We start from the raw sequence: 21,409 nt of genomic DNA on the forward strand, positions 1-21,409 counted from the left end.
AGAATGACACCAATAAACAAAAATGAGCCACTGGTGTCAAGGAGCTCAGTCTAGGGAGCAAGAAAAACACAGGCCTAAGTAATCCCAATGCAATGATTTGAAAAGCAGTAAACAAGCACTCATTCCAATTCCTAAATGCATTCTGCACCTCTGCCAGCTTCTTACAAAATGCCCATTTGCTTTACTCTTGTTAACATATTACAGATTGGAAATGTCTCAGAAAGGGAAAGCATGATATTGTACATCTTTAATAGAGGTAAGTGCTCAGAAAGCAGGGACCTATTTATATTTTCCCGTGATGGTGATTTATTAACTAAAATCCAACCCACCCGTTTGGTAGCCAAATTAGATAAGTTATCTCTTTGTGTCATCCCAGTTCACTGGTGCACCACTCTTTAGCCATATGAACACTCTGTTTTATTTTGCAGATGAGGAAATTAGAAGACGGGGGGAGCCTGCAGCTTGTCCTTTTCTCCTCAAAAGCCTATTTCAAAGTCCACATTCGATTGCGGTGGACTTTAAGAGGTGGGCTTCAGATCTTCAGTTACTTATCCAACTGCAGGATCTCCTGCACTCCAGTCGGTGTTTGAGACTGGACAAGTGAAGAGTCTTAGGGCAGAGCTGACTCCACCTACTGTTACACTGCTGAGCAGATGAGAAAACCAGGCTTAATGTTTGTTACCAGTGTCTCTTCCTATTTCTTACTGTGTGACAATGATCGGTATCTGGTTGCCTTAGAGACTGTCAGGCCTGGCATCTCTGCGTATCTGCAGAACAGTCAGTGGTTTCTGAAAACAGGTGTGGCCTGGTTAAGAGTAGCACAGCCACAAGTTTTTTTTTGTTTTGTTTTGTTTAGGTTGCTTTGACTCTGGCGGCTTTTACCAACTTTCCAAATGTCACTCACTCTACCTCAGGGGCTATTTGTCAAAGTTATTGGTAAACTAGTTTCTTACCTGTTTTTTCTCTATATTTTAAGAGATAAAATACTAGATAGAAAAAAAAAAAGCTTACTGAAGCAAAAACTGGTTTTAAGTGACAATTGTGTGTTCGTTGTGGCTTGCACTTTGACAATTAGTTCTGGTCCTCTTGCTGATGGTGTGGCTTTTGAGGTAAATTGCATGAAGAAAACCAGTTCTCATTTGGTAAGCTCCAGTGGGTTGCAGAGTTGAGGGAGCTGGTACTATCACCCACCACCATATATTTGGCCTCACTGGTATAGAGCTAATGGCCAGTAAAGGTATTGAAAGTACATTAATATTGGGTCAGATTAGGTAGGAAAAATAGACCCTATTCAGTTATGAACATTTCTCCACAAAAAAGTACAAAAATGGGACTATTTGTAAAAAGTCTTGAAAATCAATGAATTTAGAAAAAGTTGGAGAAGCTGGGTATATTTTGACAGAGAAGAGACAGTTTAAGGAAGTCAAGAGAGCTGACTTCAAATATTCGAAGAATAGCATGTGAATGCACAAATAACCATAATCTTTAAGGCCAAGAAAATGGACTGACAGCTTAAAAGGGGAAATAATTTGATTCCAAGAAGGCAATCCATTCTAACAACAAGAGCACATCTCACAGCAGTGAAATGGGTGCCTCGAGACAATGAAAATTCCCATCTCAGGAGCCAACACCAGGTGGTGATTTGTCAGGCTTGCTAGGGAAGGATTCTTGTAGTAGGAGGGAGATTGGATGAGACCTCTAAGGTCTTTCCCAAATATAAGATGCTATCTGTCTAATTAATTGCAGTCAGACTCTTAGGTATTGTCCTGGGCTCTCATCTCTGTGTCGTTGAACTATAGATTCACTTCTTCCTAACTGTGAGATAATTGAGTGGATTCACATCTTTAAGTCAGCATTCAGCAGAAGCAGTGATGGTGGTGAGATAAATTCCCAGACTTTCCATCTGATTAATTACTGTCCCAGAGCCTTGGTTTAGGAAGATCTAGGAGACCATGAGGCTCATCAGAGTTGAGAGCTAATCCCATATGAAATCAACCAAGTGTCTGTTTCCACTTGCTTCCCCTGAGGAAAAAAAAAAATTTCCTTTTATTTTCTGGATGTTTGGGTTCGAGGATGGGTTTGATCTTTAGTGCTTCTTTGTTTTGTTTTGTTTTATATTTGTTTATGTTTGGTTTTAGCTCTGGAGTTCCAAAATGCAACATAATAAACACTTGCATGTCCAAAGCACTTTTGTCTGTTTTGCTGGTGAGAGTTGAAAGTAGATAATCTGCAGTCAAGTTTTGGTATCAGATCAGTCCCCTGTGCAGCGCGTGGTCTTGTGCATGCTGCTTTATTTTCTGGGCCACCATTTTCTCATTTCTGAAATGGTGTAAGCACCATTTTATAGGTTTATAAGAATCCAACGAGAAAATGCATGTCAAGGTACTTTCTATGCTTTGAAGCACCTTTAAAATTTTAGTTAGGGTTATTTAAGTTTTCTGAACTGTGTGTTGTGGTCAGTGAAAGATATAAAAAGCTCTCTTCACTCTTTGCATTAGACATTTTTTTTTTCTCAGAAGCGACATTTCTTGATCTTCCCATAGGTTCTGTAGAAAAACACATGATTGATTAGAACCGTTGTTTTGAGTCTGCACTTGTAAGTAAAACAGAACATGAGTGAACACCTGGAAAATCATGACTTTCTCAAACTTTCAACTCTAGGTTGGTATAAAATGACCAAAGAGACAAGCAGTAGGAACTATTGAGTTTCATTAGGCAAGGCTAACAACTAAGGTAACAAACCTGGAAATTCACAGGGAAAGGAGATTCTCTGGATCAAACCCAAAGTTTTAAATATTTGTGTGTATTAATGATTAGGATTTGACATCCCATAATCAGTTTTGCTCTAAAGGGAAAATGTTCATAGAGAGTCCCTCAAACACGAGGCAGCAAAAGCAAACTCCCCCAGCAGAAGATAGAAAGCATTTCACAGAATGGGCTTAGCAGAGCTTCTCACATGCTTGTGGAAAACAAAATGTGTGACCACACTGTACTAATAATCTCCACAGACAGATACGTTGTTGCTTGATTCAGGCCTTGTGTGCATAATAATGTCTATATGTTTTGTTTTCTTTAAACAGAATCATAGAAGATAAGGAGCCACAAAGTTTCACTCTGTTTTCAAAGGTGCAGTCAAAATGTTACACTTCTAAATTGTGGCAACGAGACACACCCTGAAGAAAAAGAGCCTTACACCTTCACAAGAAAGCAGAGAAACCAAGATACCTTGTGATGTCTTGTACATACCAAGAAAAATATGTCCTAACCTTGAAAGCCCATTTTGGATGTGAGCAGACCCACATCATCACAAAACCGAAAAGCTGTATCTTTCTCATCCACTATACCCCTTCTTTTCCAAATGGACACCTGAGACTTTGAGCTACTTCATACAACAGAGTTTCACACTGGGGCCTCCCACCCCTACCTGCATTTCAGGCCCAAGTATTTGCTGGCGTCAGATTCATCATCAAGAACCTTTCTGTGGTCCATTTCCTGGGGCACAATTCTCTAGCGATGGGGACTAATCCCGTCAAATCATCCATTTTTGTTAACATTAATTGCGATATCCATTCCAGGTATCTGCTTTGTGTATAAAAAGGAAATTTCTGAAGATACAGCTTTACATGAAAAGGACTGATTTTAGTTGCAGAGGTTTCATACATAATGGGAGGTCGGTCAAAAGATTATTCCTTGCTGAAAAAAACTCTGGAAAAATCATGCCATGCAGAAAGCTGCGCACATGGCCTATGCGTGGATCAGTGTTGAGGGGGAAGGACATTCTCTTTACACTTTTACAACTTCCTGATGTAAGTGGTTCACCCACAGGAAAAGGAGCAATGCCTTGGTACTGACACTTTCACCCCAAGTTTCCAGCCTGTGGAGTGTAAGGTAAAATTAAAGGATGGGTAATCAGACCATCATGAACAAAAACAGAAAATTGTGTCTTGGCATGCAAATACTGTGAATTTCATTTCTCTCTCTCTCTCTCTCTCTTCTGTCTCTCTCTCTGTCTCTCTCTATCTCGCTCTCTTTCTCTGCCCCCCATCCCCCAATCTTTTGAACAGTTCCAGTGTTGCTAGTATATAATTGTGACAACCGGACTTAATTGAATACTAAGCTAATGCATTTTGACACTCTATTATTCATTAACTGAATTTCAGTTATTTAAGCATGAGATTAACAAACACTTTTGACCATCTACTATATACTAGACATTATGATGACTATTGGGGATATAGAAAGACAAGATATGGTCCTTTCCCCAAGGAGCTTACAGTCTACTGGACAGACATAAATGAACAGTAAATGAAAATGCAGTTGTCCTGAACTCAGGGTACTATGGGAACTTACGGCAGAAATAGCCAGCATAGTCTTACAGAGTCAGGAAAAGCTTCATGGAAGACCATGGTGTATATGTTGAATCCTGAAAGAAATAGAACAGGAAAACCTACAAAGAAAGACCAAGGATTTGCATTCGTGGCAATCACCCAGCCTAAAGGTAAGAGATATCAGGGTACCTGATGGGAACTGTGAGTTTCCAGCTTGACCAGACACAAACACAAAGAGATAAGGGAGAGGGGAAAGAGAAAGTTCGGAGAGCAACGCATGGGGAAGATTATATCAGATTTTGCATGTTTTTTGTATCATTTCCAGCCAAAGGCTTGGTTGGATAGACCTTCTCAAAGGGTATGGTTTGAATGACTAAGGTCATAGAATTATAATATTGTAAGGAATTTAGAAATAACTTAGTATTAACACCTGCCGTCTGTGCGTAAGTACTCCATACAACAACCAGACAGGTACCCAGAGCCTCTGCACTACCTTTGGAGGTAAATACCTCCAACAAGCAGGGGCACATTATTAGACAAAGCAGCATTCTCCCTCCCAGTCTAACAGCCTGTGATGTATTTGACCTTTCTTTGAGGAAAGATAATCTTATGGTCCCTGACCTCAAGATGTTTACATTTTAATGATTGTGTGGCTTATCCATTAATCTGAAAAGAATCACAGATAAAGTAGATAATAACATAGACCAGGAAGTAGCATTACCAGGTATTTCAGATTTGGGGATTTATTTCATCTTATTTCTGTGACTTAGGATATGACAGAGGACCTGATACAGTCCCTGCCATCAGAACCCTTATGATATAAAGGCCAAACGTATAAGTAAGCATGTAGGCCAGGTGCGGTGGCTCACACCTGTAATCCCAGCACTTTGGGAGGCCGAGGCAGGAGGATTGCCTGAGCTCAGGAGTTCATGACCAGCCTGGGCAACACGGTGAAACCCGGTCTCTACTAAAATACAAAAAAAAATTAGCCAGGCATGGCAGTGTGTGCCTGTAGTCCTAGCTACGCAGGATGCTGAGGCAGGACAATCGGTTGAACTCAGGAGGCGGAGGTTGCAGTGAGCTGAGATTGATCCACTGCACTCCAGCTTGGGCAAGAAAGTGAGACTCCGTCTCAAAAAAAAAAAAAAAAAGTAAGCATGTAAAGACGCTTTATATAATTCATGTGTGTGAACAATATGAATGCATGTGAACACTGACCCACTAAAGTAAAGGTAGTTCAGAAATCTCGGGCAGTTCCCATTAGAGCTGCCTGAAGGGAGGCTGGGAGGATAGAAAGGAGATTGAGCTACAAAACACATAAATGTGAGCTACACAGAAAAAGGGTCAATTAAACAAGTCTTGTTGACTCTGGAGTCTGGCTCTGCATCCCTTTTAAGTGAAGGCCAGCTGCTTCCCACTGGGTTTAGGCTGAAGCTGGCCTGCTGGATAGCTTGTGTACTCAGATACTATTTGGAGGACCTATTAACGGGCCTCATGTGGTGTTTTTCATAAAGAAAATCACCCTCCGTTATTTAATGGAGGTCTGTAGACTTTGAGTCTGTTTTATAGTGGGGATGTTCTTTGTAGATGATAACTACAGGGACTGGAGACATTACTTTCACCCAAACACTGTGGCTGCTGGGAAAGGAAGATTTTTGGAGCAAATGGGACTTGGAGAACACCTCACATCTCGCCATATAAAAAGCTGTTTATAGATTCTGTTCTGCACCTTCCTTTATTCTCACTTTGCATGTAAGTTACTTGTGGATATTCTGCTTCCGATCCATGAATTGTAAGTCAACTTCCATTTTAGGTTTCTCAGACCAAGTTTATGGGGTCAAAATGAGCATGGAGTTACAAGCTCTTAACTCTGTACTTCTGCCTCAAGGGAACATGTTTTTCTGCAGATGTTTAGAAAACTCAGCACTCAGTGTGTGCTCCACATTACAGAGCTCCCTTTTCTTCTCAGATAATCCAGTTCTTCCACCTTAGTGTTTCAGAACTACCGTTATTTATACATTTCAGATTATACTGCCAGACCCTGAGGTTGTTCCAAGAGCTCTTGGCTGCACTGGACCCTTGTATTCTCTTCCTAACAGTGCTGTAAGAAATGGCCAAAAATTAGTGATTAAAACAAAATAAATTTACTATCTTCTAATTTGTAGTCAGAGGTTCTAAAAATCAATGTGTTGGTATGGCTGCATTCTCTCTCAGTGCTCTAGAGGAGAACCTGTTTTCCTTCCTTTTTTAGGTTGTTGAACCTACCTGCATTCCTTTGCATCCTTTGACTTGTGGCTTCTTCTTTCATCTTCAATGCCCACAGTGTATCATCTTCAAATTTCAAGTCTTTCTCTCTCTTCCTCATTCTCTATCACTTTTATAAGGTAAACAGTAAAAGCATATGGTCCAGCCAAAACATAATCATTCTGAAGGGCAAAATAAGGCATACAAATATTTTATATGTGGCCTCATTCTTTGGCTCAATGACAATCTTTTCTTTAACTTCAGCTTCTTCAGGCCAATTAGTGGGTATTTCTAGACGTCTACAGGAAAGCTTTGGAATTCTTGTATGTTGCACAATGTTCCTAAAGATTGGTCATGCTACAGATTGTGTGGATTGTTTCTGTACCAGCCAGTCAGTCAGCCAACGGATAATCAAGAAATATGTATTAAGTTTCTATTATTATACCAGGTACTCTGCTGCATGTAGAGGATACAGTGGTGAATAAGACAAATGTTCAAGCATTATCAACAGACAGCATCAAAAAAAGCAAGCAGAGTAGCAAAAAGTGAATTACAGCTATTTACAACGCATATCTTCCGGAGCAGAATAGCAGAATGCAAACTAACACAATGCAAAGGAGGAAAGATTGGAGTCTGTGTCTATAATAAAACTCCACTGCACTAGTTGTTCAAGAATAATAGATAAAAATTAAAAGACACAGACCCTGCATTCAGAAAGTTTTCAGTGTAAGTGGGCAGACAGAATATTATACATAAAATGACAAAAAAGTTAGTCAATTATAAATATAAATCAAGGGCAGGAACAAGGGTACAGAAGGAAGAATTGTCTAGCAAGGTGAGGGAGCAATGAGCTCAGACCTGAAGGACTGCTGTGAACCGTCATGGACGGAGACTGGAGGGTGCCACATGTAGTGGGAGTAACGAAAGATTTGGACTTTCAACAAAGCATTTTCAACGCTAAGGAATAATCACCGTTGGTAGGGCAAAATCAGTCTGCAAAGTACATCTGCACAGGTGTTGACAAATCTAGATGAAAGTTGCTGCATAGATGTCAGGTGTGGTTACAAAATCTAAGCTCCTTGATGGACAGAACTTTGCTTTATTCACCACTCTACCCATAGAACTCAAACTACTGCCTGGCACAGAGTAGGCAATCAGTAAACATTTGTTGGTGGATAAGTGAGTGAACAAATGCAGAGACAGAGGAATGAGCAGGGAGTTGCACTTTGGACCAGGGACGGTAATAAGTAGACCCCTCTAGCTTACCTCTCCGGAATGCGATACTAATCACCCAAAGGCAGGTTATCATCACTTGCCTTTGCCTACCTGGAGAGCCAAAGAAATCAAGGCCAGACGTGAAGGGTCTTAAGTCACAGACACAGCTTGTCCCTGCACAGCGGAGCAGGAGTGGAAGCTGGGAGTCTTTTTATTACATACATCCTGTAACAGTTCTCATGGGCTTGGCTTAAAACTCCTACAAAAATAAGAATGAGTAAAAGAAGTGGGGAGTATTTCTAGGGACTTCCTTGTTCTTCCAACACCCTATTCTTGTCTTTTTCAAGCCATCTGCTAAACGGCTGCTCCATGTGGTATAAATCCCCCACCCTAGCACTGAGAGCCACAGTGTCACTATTGGAGGAAAAACCTGAAGACGGAGGAACTGACAAAGTCAAGTGCATTAGACTAAATCACAGCATCTAATAAGGTTCCACAGCAACTACCTGCCATGCTCTTTAGGGATACAGTTTCCTGTCTCCTTCTTGTGGCTTCAGCAGGCCTTTCAGTATGTTATGCTGTACAGAGTCCCTGTGAAATTTTCCCTCAGCCTTTCTCAGGGTGCTCCCGTACACCTTGGAGTTTCTTTCAGCCAACATCACAATCAACTAGGGCTTTGAAAATGAGTTTTTGTAAATAAAGTGAATTATGTGACACTATTCTTCCACAGGACAATTTTTCATCTATCAGGCCAGGCCCTTGATGCAGGAGAAGGTGGCAGTGAAGGATCTGGAAGGGGTGTCTTTCTGTGTCTCAGCTGTTTCCTGGAAGTTTGCTCCTGGGCACCTCCAGCTTTTCTTCACCTCTACCTTCCTTCATTAGGAGAAACCAGAACGGTCCCTGACTACCCAGAGCAGGTGCCTAGCAAGGAGCAAAGAAACAAAATACAAAGTAAATAAACACTGGGACAAGAGGGCAGCAGAGTAATGATAATGCTGTGAGCATGAAAAGCACTGTGGCCTCTCACTCCGCATCTGATATGTTCGGATATTTTATCCCCTCCATACTCATGTTGAGATGTGATCCCCCATGTTGGAGGGGGACCTGGTGGGAGGTGTTTGGGTCGTGGAGGTGGATACCTCATGAATGGCTTGGCGCCCCCTTCACGGTAATGAGTAAATTCTTGCTCTGTGAGTTCACACAAGATCTGGTTGTCTAAAAGAGCCTGAAACTTCCAGCTCCCTCTCTCTTGCTCACTCTCTCCCTCATGGGACATCCAGGCTCCCTTAGACTTTTCACCTTGACTGTAACCTTCCTGAGGTCCTCACAAGAAGCAGATGCTGGCACAATGCTTTGTGTGCAGCCTGCAGAACTGTGGGCCAAATAAGCTCATTTTTGTTATAAATTACCCAGCCCCACATATTCCTTTATACCAAGGCAAAGGGACTAATGCACCATCCCCAGTGGCCTCCTCCCCATTCACAACCTGCTAGCCAAGCAAGGGTGGTGGAGGCAGATTTGAGGATGAGCCCTGGGATATGAGGCAACTCTCACATGTGACTAACTGTGGCTTTGAAGCAGCTGCAATAACTTTTGTCTCCTGGGCAGACTGAGGTTAGGAGTTCAATCCATGCTACAGGGTGAGGTCAGAACACCTTCCCTTGCTTTGATCTCATTGGGCTCCAGCCTCCCTTGTAAAGGTCCTATTAAAGGGGGCTCTAACTGTCTCTGTCTTGGCCTGCCTACTCTTTGGGGAATTTTCCTATAATTTTGAATTATTTCAAATCAAAATGTAGTATTTGGAATGGTTTATTGAAAACCCTTCTGAAGGAAAAGGGAAGGGCTAAGTGAGGTCTTTGGGGTTCTCCTGTACTGCTACTTTCAGTGGGGCTCTTTCTGCCCAAGGCCCTTTTTCAGTAAATTGCCCTGGTTGGCTAAACCCAGTGGGTTTCTTCCTATCACTATATACTCTTACAGGAATTTCAGAAGAATTATTCCTTTTTGCTTCCTGAAATGAACATTCTATAAGCCTGTGTTTTTAAATAAAATAGCCTGAAATCATTTTCATTAAAAGATAGTTCTGAGGTACAGTGCAAACATTTAACTTATGAAAACTAACAAGCAGATGAAACAAAAAGAGTCGAGGGCTCTCAGTGAGGAATGCTCACTATAGGGGTGTTAGTCTTGAAGCAATGAAGAGAGTTTGAGAGAGTTAAGGGAGGTGTTCTAAGCACATCTGCCCTGAGCATGTACTGTTTATATAGGATGTGAGGTTCTGGACCAAGTCTCAGCAAGGAGAGCAAGGAGCAAGGGAATGCAGTGAGGTCTCCCCTCATAGTGCCCAGTCCAGGGGCAACCTAGAAAGGAGAACTTCAGGGTCACCCTAGGACTATTTTTGAGGGGGGCACCAAGCCATTCATGAGGGATCCACCTCCACGACCCAAACACCTCCCACCAGGCCCCCCTCCAACATGGGGGATCACATCTCAACATGAGTATGGAGGGGATAAAATATCCGAACATATCAGATGCGGAGTGAGAGGCCACAGTGCTTTTCATGCTCACAGCATTATCATTACTCTGCTGCCCTCTTGTCCCAGTGTTTATTTGCTTTGTATTTTGTTTCTTTGCTCCTTGCTGGGGACCTGCTCTGGGTAGTCGGGGACCATTCTGGTTTCTCCTAATGAAGGAAGGTAGAGGTGAAGAAAAGCTGGAGGTGCCCAGGAGCAAACTTCCAGGAAACAGCTGAGACACAGAAAGACACCCCTTCCAGATCCTTCACTGCCACCTTCTCCTGCATCAAGGGCCTGGCCTGATAGATGAAAAATTGTCCTATGGAAGAATAGTGTCACATAATTCACATTATTCACAAAAATCCATTTCAAAGCCCTAGTTGATTGTGATATTGGCTAAAAGAAACTCCAAGGTGTACGGGAGCACCCTGAGAAAGGCTGAGGGAAAATCTCACAGTTGCACAGGGCATCCACTCAACACCATTTTAGTTCAAATGAGACACTTGCTTAGGAGCCTCCTTGCGAGTAACTCACCTTGGATTCACCAGAGAAAGGGAGAAAACCATTAATCTAGAAGTAAAGGGACCTGTAACACAGAAGCTTCTGTACGACACGGCCAAGGCTCAAATCCCAACTCTATACCTCATAATGTCCATGCTTTGAGGCAAGTTATCTGATGGTTCCATGTATTCTTTTACTTCTTTATAAAATGGTAATGATAATAGTGCTGGCACTGCCAATTTATTTTGAAGATTACATGTGATGACATATTTAGAATAGAGCTTAGCTATAGTTAGAATTCAATAAATTTTGGCCATCACTACTATTAATCTTTCTAGTAATATTTCTTGTGTAAGAGGTATCCTATAATCAGGTTACTAGGAACTTGACTGCATCATTTTCTGTGTATTTTTAATTAAAGGAAAGCTTCAAGAGAGCTCTTTTAATATAAAAGCTTTTTAAACCTCCAGCATCTATCCTTTCTGTTGGACTCTAAGGAAATTATAGATTGTTCCTTACCAAGTTTTTTTTGACTGGATTAGGCTGGACCGTTGCATGTGACCTGCACAAATATAACATATAAACAACATTAAGGTTCACTTTCAAAGGACCTTAAAAAGTTGGGGACCAGTCTTGCATCTTGATTTTACTAGGTGCAAAGGAATCGTTTGAGGTAGGAAAACCAGTTGATAACTGCCCTATGCACTGTACTCACTTTAAAAAAAAAAAAAAAAAAGAAGTTTACAATGGTATAGCAGTGTGGGAACAGACAAATACATGATTATATGCCAGATAACAGACAAATATGTAATACTTCTATGATTACTTGAGTTTAAGAGCCTAGTTCACTCTGTGTTCTATCAAAATTCATTTGTTTCATGTTTAGGAAAGAAACAGATTAAAACCGTCATGTAAAAGGGAATTTTTTCTACAACCCTTATTCTTTATACAGTAATTCCACCTTATCTTAAAGGGATATGTTCCAAAGCTTCCAGTGGATGTCTAAAGCTACAGATAGTATCAAATTCTTTATATACTATTTTTTTCCTATACAGACATACTCATGATAAAATGTATAAGTTGGTACAGAAAGAGATGAACAATAATTAAAAATAATATAGAACAGTTACAGCAATATACTGTAATAAAATTTACATGAATGTTGTTTCTCTCTCTCTCAAAATATCTTATTGTACTGTACTCACTTGTTTTTTGGACCACAGTTGACCCTGGGTAACTGAAACTGCAGAATGCTCAACCTCCCCCGATGAGGTGGGACAAATTAAGTCTCTTCTACCTATAAGCCTGCAAAGTCAAAAGCAAGTTTGTTACTTCCAAGATACAGTGAGGGTACAGGCATTGGGTAAATGCTCCCATTTAGGAGAAATTGGCCAAAGCAAAGGGGCTACAGGCCCCATGCAAGTCCAAAACCCAGTAGGGGAGTCATTAAATCTTAAAGCTCCAAAATAATCTCCTTTTACTCCCTGTCTCATATTCAGGGTATGCTGATGCAAGAAGTGGACTCCCAAGGCCCTGGGCAGCTCCACCCATGTGTCTTTTCAGGGCACAGCCCCAATGGCTGCTTTCATGAGCTGGCATTAAGTGTTTATGGCTTTTCTAGGTGCATGGAGCAAGCTGTCAATGGATCTACCATTCTGGGGTATGAAAGATGGTGGCTCTCTTTTCACAGTTCTACTAGGAAGTGCCCCAGTGAGGAATCTGTGTGGGAGCTCCAACCTCCCACAGAGTCCTAGTAGAAGTTTACACTGCCCTAGTAGAAGTTCTCCATGAGGGCTCCACTCCTGCTGCAGACTTCTGCCTGGACATCCAGGCATTTCCATACATCCTCTGAAATCTAGGGAGAGGTTCCCAAACCTCAGCTCTTGCCTTCTGCATACCTGCAGGCCCAACACCAAGTGGAAGCCACCAAGGCTTGGGACTTACACCCTCTGAAGGCACAGCCTGAGCTGTACCTTGGCACCTCTTAATCATGGATAAAGCTGGGATGGCTGGGATGCAAGGTGCCATGTTCCAAGGCAAAACCATTTTTCCCTCCTAGGACTCCAGGCCTGTAATGGGAGAGGATGCCATGACAGTCTCTGAAATGTTATGGAGACATTTTCCCCCATTGTCTTGGCTATTAACAAATATCTGCATCTGGTTTGAATTTCTTCTCAGCAAATGGGTTTTTCTTTTCTACTGCATGGTCAGGCTGCAAATTTTCCAAACTTTTATGCTCTGCTTCCTTTTTTAATATAAGTTCCAGTTTCAGATCATCCCTTCATTCATGTATATGAGCATACATTTTTAAAAAGAGTCAGATTACATCTTGAATGCTTTACTCCTTAGAAATTTCTTCCACCAGATACTCTAAATATTCTCTCTCAAGTTCAAAATTCCACAGATCTCTAGGGCAGAGGCAAAATGTGCCAGTCTCTTTGCTAAAGCATAGCAAGAGTGACCTTTACTTCAGTTCCCAGTATGTTCCTTATCTCCATCTGAGACCACCTCAGCCTGAACTTCATTGTCCATATCACTACCAACATTCTGGTCAAAACCATTCAACATGTCTCTAGGATGTTCCAAACATTCCCACATCTTTCTGTCTTCTTCTGAGCCCTCCAAACTGCTCCAATCTCTGCCCATTACCTAGTTTCAAAGTTGCTTCCACATTATCAGGTATCTTTATAGCAGTGCCCCACTCTGTACAAATTTTCTGTATTAGTGCGTTCTCACACTGCTATAAATAACTACCTGAGACTGGGTAATTTATGAAGAAAAGAGGTTTAATTGACACACAGTCCTGCAAGCCATACAGGAAGCAGAAAGTTCCTGGGAGGCCTCAGGAAACTTACAATCATGGTGGAAGGCTAAAAGGAATCAAGCACCTTCTTCACGTGATTTCAGAAGAGAGAGAGCAAAGGGGGAAGTGCCACACACTTTTAAATCATTATGTCTCATGAGAACTAATTCACTATTATTAGAATAGCAAGGGAGAAATTTACCCCCATGATCCAATTGCTTTCCGCAAGACCCTTCTTCTAATTCAACATGAGATTTGGGTGAGGACACAAATCCAAACCATATCAAATCGTTATTCTGATTTTCTCAAGTTTAACTCAATTCTCAAATGATACCGATAGATTTATCTTAAAGTTTATATTGTTGTCATGTCTCAAAGTTATATTTCTCTTGAAACAAATAAATGTAGGTTCTTTAGAGGTGCTATCTCCATTTTAAAGTCTGTACTAAAAAACTTATTTTCTGAAGGCCCACTCATCTAAAATGAGTGTGTTAAATCATAAAAGGAAACAACTGGTCAAACTCACCAGTAAGCATAGCATAAATGAGTGTCCATGTAACTAGTGTAATGGTGATATACTCAACACATTTGATAAATATTTTCTGCATCGGTCAGTGGAATATTAAGATGATGATATGTTGAACCTATCTTCAAAGAGTCTGTAGTTTTATGAGGAAGATGACACAAAAGCAGTTAATTTCAACATCATGTGGTAATTTTCTGATAAACAGCAAAACTGGGTGCAATAGGTGAACAAAAAAAGGAACCAGACCCAACTGGTTAGTGTGCGTGTGTGTTTGCAAATGCATCATGTAGTGAAATGATGGAAGAGATAGGGAGGAACAAATGTTATAACTCCAATTAAGAATCAATATTATTGATTATTGAATAGTTAGACTTTTTTGTTTATCATCATCTTGATATGCTAGATTAGTTTGAAAGTGATCACTTCCTTCTTACCGGGACTTTCACTATAACTGTTCAGAGTCTTCTTGTGTTAATAAGGAGTAATGAGATCAAGTAGATAAGATAGCTGTGATGAAGATTTTCTGCATTTCTTTACTTTCTAAGAAACGCTCTACCGTCAGAGAAGGAAAGACAACTTCTTCCTTGCTGCTAATGGCATGTTTTTACTCATTCATCCTGGCCAGGTCTGTATGATCTTGCTCAAGCACTTTCCTGAGCATTGCATCAAACCCAAGAAAGCTTCCAGAGAAAGTCTCAATCCTGCCTGTAGGATTGCCCTGGGACTCATCTTTGGAGGAGATGGAAGAGCTTATGTTTAGGTGAAAGAAGAGACCAGCCTTCTCAAATGCCAAAATATCCAAAGTGTCTCATATGTAGGTCTGGTATCAAAAGCCTATGGAAATTCGTTCATTTGGGAAGCAGTTTCTGGATACTGCTGGAGACTCGAAAGTTAAGTTAGGGAATTTCAACTGCAGTCATAATCATAATGCTTATTCATAGATAAATGAATTTCCGTTCAAGGAAAAGAAGTTCAAGGTATTCTAAATTTAGTGATTTCTATCAAACTAGACTATTAGAAAGCAACAGGCCTACTCCCCTTCTCCCAATGCAAAATGTCTTGTACCCAATATTTGATACAGTAAGAATAAAAACATAGAAAATTATTCTACATGTACAATTAAACCATTTTTAAAGGGATACTTTATTATGTGTCATTATGTGGTTCAGTGACTCTTTGCACTACATAACTAATCCAAAAATTTATTTACAACTTAGAATCTGAAAAAAAAGATAGACTTGTATCTGTTTATAAAACAATAGCCCATCATGTTTCTCTAATTATCTTGCCTGCCAAGAAGCACAGGCAGTGCTACTGTTCAAGCAAGCTAGTTCAGTATTTCCCAAAGGGTGCTCCACAGAGTTCTACTGCACGATGATTTTAAAAACATTTGTTTAATGACATAAATGTGAGAAAAGAAATGTACAATTCCATCAGCATATTAACAATTGTAAGAGATCTAACAATAAATGTTTAGATTTGTGTATTTGCTTGTTTATTTATTTATTTTTATTTCAATAGTTTTTGGGAAACAGATGGTTTTGGTTACATGGATAAATTCTTTATTGGTGATTTCTGAGATATTGGTGCACCTGTCACCTGAGCAGTGCACACTGTACCCAGTGTTAGACTTTTATTCCTCACCCTCTTCCCACCCTTCTCCCTGAGTCCCCAAAGTCCATTATAACATTCTTATGCCTTTGTGTCCTCATAAATTAGCTCCCACTTATGAGTGAGAACATACAATGTTTTTTCCTTCTTGTGTTACTTCACTTAGAATAATGATCTCCAACACCATCCAGGTTGCTGTGGATGCCATTATTTTGTTCCTTTTTATGGCTGAATAGTATTCCATGGTACACACACACACACACACACACACACACATACACACACACTACATTTTCTGTATCCACTCATTGGTTGGTGGGCTGGTTCCATATTTTTGCAATTGCGAATTGTGCTGCTATAAACACAAATGAGCAAGTGTCTTTTCTCATATAATGACTTCTTTTCTTCTGGGTAGATACCCAGCAGTGGGATTGCTGGATCAAATGGTAGTTCTTCCTTATCCAACTATAGACTTCTGCCTTTGCATAATATCTGCTATTTCAAAGCTCACAAAGTTGGGAAAGGCCATTGACTGATTTATTTCCCTCTTCCTTCTAGAGGTCCATTTTGTTTTTCTCTACTTCCATGCCTATCTTCCATATATGGATTATAAGGCACAGATAATAAACTGTGAGTGGGGGCAAGTCTGTATGTATACTATGTAAACACACACACACACAAAACGTGTACGTTCTGCTCTGCTTCTTTCCTCCCCCTACCCCCGCTTTAGCTATTGAGCTCAAGTTTGTTCCTGGCAGGACCTGCACATAACAATATAGCCTTCTAGGGAAAACCCAAAGCCCTTCAGGAAGTGGTATGCGATGATGTACTATAGTAGCTGGTGTGTTTCCTTCTGAGTCAGGGCTGCCACAAGGGGGTCCCCAGGAATTGACACCTCTCTGAAAAGATGTTAAGATGCTAGTGCTGAGGTCATGACTGCCTCTCCCTTTGTTAAGGGCCCTCTAGGGCTTTTCCCAAGACACTGAGATTAATAGAATCCAAACCAGATTTCAGCCCAGGCCCTCCCCTCTCTTTGAATTACCGTTGCTTCCTTATTTTTTTTTTCTTCTTCTTTTTTTCTTTGAGACAGAGTCTTGCTCTGTCACCCAGGCTACAGTGCAGTGGTGTCATCTCAGCTCATTGAATCTCCGCCTCCCAGCTTCAAGCGATTCTACTGCCTCAGCCTCCTGAGTAGCTGGGATTACAGGTGTGCACCACCATGCCTGGCTAATTTTTGTGTTTTTAGTAGAGATGGGGTTTCACTATGTTGGTCAGGCTAGTCTCGAACTCCTGACCTCACGATCTGCCTGCCTTGGCCTCCCAAAGTGCTGGGATTACAGACGTGAGCCACCGTGCCTGGCCTGCTTCCTTGTTTTAAAGATTCCTTGGAGTACCTTTGGTCACCAGTTTATGGTTTCACATCCTTTTACCATAAAAGGCACACTTCTGTGCTGCATCCAAAGCAGTGTCATAAAAATGTTCCCGTGGGTTCATTTTGCATTTGCTCCCAAATCTTCCTCATGAGAAGACTAACTTAAAAGGGTGCCTGAAACATACCATATGCCTGGAGCAGCAGTAATGATGTCGTTTCACATGTTTAGAGATCTTTAACTCTTCTTCCCTGTGCTGGTCAGTACACGTCTTCAGAGGCTCAGTTCTATAGGGCTCTGTCAGGCTGATTCCTACAGAAAAATACTCCCATGCTGCTTTATAAGGAGTTAACACTAGTGTGAAAGAATCCTAGAACCATTGTCATTTAGTTGAAATCTTGCTTCTTTTATGTAAAGTAATAATAATACCATTATTAAGAGAGTTCAGAAATGCTGGCCAATTTCTCTTTTGTCAGCAGCTGTCTGGAAAGCTTTTACCTAGAGAACAACTTTACATGCTAGAGCTTCTTTTCTCTAGAAGACTCCAGATCATTCTCAAACCATTCTCTTTGAAAGATGGAGAAAACTAGGCCCAGTGGAAGGCAGTGAATCTCCACTGGCTGCTTTTGAACCTGTTCTGGATTCAGCGTACAGAACCTCAGTCCGAGGTCAACTTTCCAACATATGGCACTGCTTCCTGGACCCAATCTGTCATTTTAAAAATAATGCTTATAAAACTTTGACCCGTGAACCAGAATCTCCTGGAGTGCTTATTATAAGACTATATTTTAGTGGAAAATTTGGTGAAATCTGAATAAAGTCTGTAAATAGTAAGTGAATAGTATGTGAAAATTAAGTGAATAGTAATGTACCACAGTTGTATATGAAGTTAATATTAGGCTTTTGGATATTTACCCGAAGGAATTGAAAGCACGGACTTGAACAGATATTTGCACACCCATGTTCACAGCTGCATTATTCACAATAGTCAATAGGTAGAAACAATCCACATATCCATCAACACACAAATGAAGAAGGAAAACGTGGTATATACATGCAATTGAATATTATTGAGCCTTACAAAGGAATGAAATTCTGACACACGCTGCAATATAAATGAACCTTGAAGATACTACGTTAAGTGAGATAAGCCAGATACAAAAGGGCAAATATTGCATGATTCCACCTATATGAGGTACCTAACAGAGTCAAATCCATAGAGACAGAAAGTCGAATGATGGCTGGCAAGAGAGAATGGGGTGTTATCATTCAATGGCTACATCGTTTCCATTTGGGAAGATAAAAGATGGATGATGGTGATGGTTGTCCAGCAATGTGAATGAATATTCTTAATGCCATTGAACTGTACACTTAAAATAATTAAAATAGTAAATGTTATATTATGTATATTTTACTACAATTTTTTAAATTAAAATTAGGGGAAATGGAATGGAGGTGAAGGGTATAGTAAATTGACAATACTATGTGTGCAACTTTTTTTGTAACTCTAAAATGATTTTCCAAAATAGTTGATTTTTTTAAGCCACTAATGGAGTACTAGACATTCACCATCAACAACAACAAGAAAAATGTATTTCTGGCCTCCACACTAAACTCTCAGAATCTCTAGAGTTGGGAGGTGGGCAAGGCACTTTATTTTTAATAAGTTTCAAAATTTAAGAACCACCTTTTCTTCAAGATATTTCTAATAATCATCTTCTTTCTCCCTACCTCTTTCATCAGTGAAAGAATGAAATCTGTGCGTGAATTTCCGGGCCACCAATTTTGTAGGTAGATGTTGTTTCATGACTGTGCTCTGGTTAGGCTTCGGGCTCAGCGAGGGCCACTGGGAGTGCATGTAATCCCGGAACTAATGGTGTCGCCAGGCCCCTACCCCTTCCCCAGATCCTCTGTGGCTCCTGCTTTCTTTCCACCTCCACTTCTCTACCTTAGAAAAAAGGCTCCATTCCTGAGAAACTCAGTAACCATGGATTGATCAGGTCACGCCCAAGCTTATTTGCCTCTCCTTCCTTACCCTCTCTCAATGACCCCTTTCGAAAAGGGTCAGGTGCAGATTTGTAATGGAATACAAGAACAACAGGCAAGAAAATGTGACAAGAGCATTGAGCTTTAAAGCTTTCTTGTCTCAATGTTACACTCAATAAAAAGAAAAAAACAGTGGTCATGGGCATGTCAGGCCGGGGGCTGGGAGGCCAGAAGTGAGTCCTGTTTCCTCCATGAAAGCTACAGCACTTTACTTCTCAGCGACTCAGTTTCCCACTTGTAAAATGGGAAAGGTGGAAGAGAAAGACTCTAAGGGCTTCCCCAGCTTTGAAAGAGTGTGATTGAACAAAATAAGACCATCCTGACCTGAAGTAGCCACTATCCTTAGGAGCAAAACTTGCACATTTAGCAGCTCAATGATCAACATTTCTTTTCTTTTATATATATATATATATTTTTTTTTTTGGAGACAGCGTTTCACTCTCTTCAGCCAGGCTGGAGTGCAGTGGCATGATCTTGGCTCATTGCAACCTCCACTTCCTAGGCTCAAGCCATTCTCCTGCCTCAGCCTCCTGAGTAGCTGGGACTACAGGCGTGCACTGCCATGTCCGGCTAATTTTTATATTTTTAAAAGAGACAGGGTTTCACAATGTTGGCCACATTGGTCTCAAACTCCTACCTCAAGTGATTCACCCACCCTGGCTTCCCAAAGTGCTGGGATTACAGGCATGAGCCACCACGCCCAGCCAGCAGCTCAACATTTCTTAATAAAGATGGAACACTAAGATGATTCAAACTAAACTTCTAAATGAAGAAGATGATATGACTGAGTCAACTTTTCCAACACCTCTAAAAGAGAGAGTGTTGGGAGGAGAGAGGCACCGGTGGCCTCTGAGACACCATGAGGCGACTCCATTTTTTAGTGTGTATGTAAGTGGCTCCTGTCTTACTCTTTATTGAAGACAAAGAAACTGTGACAGGAACGAGTTTGGTGTTTAGAAGAAGAAAAGAGTGTGGGGGCTTGCTGAGGCCCCCATGCTCTCTTCTCATTTTTCTCCTCACTCGTGATTTCTGGCCAAGCAAACAGTCCCCCGGAGGACGGCATGACCTTGAGTGTGCTCGTCTAGTCTTTGGGGCTTTGGAAGCCGGGATGCTGAAGTTTGGAGACAGCATGCTTGCTGCTCAGGGTTGGAAGCTTAAGTACTTAATAAAGTCTGAAAGCTGTTGTTCCAACAGGGATAGCCAGTGTCCCAAAGCCACTCTGAGCAGCACTGAGCTGTCAGCTCCAGCCGGGCCTAGAAGAAGGGAAGCAGGTCAACTGAGAGCTGACACACAGAGACCAAAGCAGAGTGGGAGAAAAGGGTGCAACACAGACAAATTGAGGTGAGAGGGCTCCCTTCTGCCAGGGTTGCCCTTCCCACATGAGCCAGTGATATCCAGGCACAGCAGCTTCCTTAAGCATCCCCAGATTTGCCTTCTTGGGCTCTGGGGTATCCAAATCTTGTAAGCAGTCCCATAGGCCTGCCAGAACTTTGTCATTCCTCCTGCTGCCTTGGCTAACGCTGGGAACTGGATGATCCTTCTGCCTGGTTTATGGACTCTTGATTTTATTCTTGCTGCCACTAAGGCTGCTATAATGGTTGTCGGATTTCCTTGGAACTTGAAGATGGGCAGGGGGTGCTTTCATAGTTACTGACAAAGTAATCTCAGGAGCACTCATTTCCCTGACTCCAGAGATGAAAGCAAACAAAAACAAAAACAATAAGCAGTTTATATTGGGCCAACCATCTGTGGCTAAGGAGAAAGGCCAAGCAACGACTACAGCTTCCCAGCCCAAACAGGCTCCAGGAGAGAGGGCTCAATTCACAATCTGGGAACATGGACAGCCAGAAATGCTAAGGCTGATTATGAGCTTTCATGAGTCTGAGCTGGAGCCTCATCTGCCTGTTTTGCATTTCAGACAGGAGGAGGCAGTGTGGATGAGACTGTCAGACCTCGCAGCGTTTCCCTTGCAACTCCACGACTTATTTGCCGAGTGACCTTGGACAAGCCCCTTAACCTCTCAGAGCCTTCAATTCTTTGCCTATAAAACAGAACTAGCAACATTTCATTAAAATTTAAGGAATCTGAAGTATAATGGCATTTCTCTATTAGAGCTTTCTCTGCTTGACCCTTGGTAATTTTTGCCTTTCAGCACCTTTCTGGAAAGAAATGAAATGAGTAGCATCTTCTTGTGAATAGGAGTCTTTTATAGAGTTATGGAAAAAATAATTCCCTTGCCCCGGCACCTTTCT

The 21,409-nt window shown here is 41.3% G+C and overlaps 1 long non-coding RNA gene across 1 annotated transcript; it reads right to left on the reverse strand.

Moving 5' to 3' along the window:
• Positions 1-2,088: 2,088 nt before the first annotated feature.
• On the reverse strand, positions 2,089-11,366 carry LOC135967163 (uncharacterized). Its single transcript, XR_012423930.1, has 4 exons — positions 11,321-11,366; positions 7,899-8,046; positions 6,594-6,754; positions 2,089-2,546 (listed from the first exon to the last, which is right to left on the reverse strand). It is a non-coding gene; the product is annotated as an uncharacterized lncRNA (long non-coding RNA).
• Positions 11,367-21,409: the final 10,043 nt, after the last annotated feature.

This window comes from Macaca fascicularis, chromosome 14, assembly GCF_037993035.2.
Source record: "Macaca fascicularis isolate 582-1 chromosome 14, T2T-MFA8v1.1".
NCBI classification, from domain to species: domain Eukaryota; kingdom Metazoa; phylum Chordata; class Mammalia; order Primates; family Cercopithecidae; genus Macaca; species Macaca fascicularis.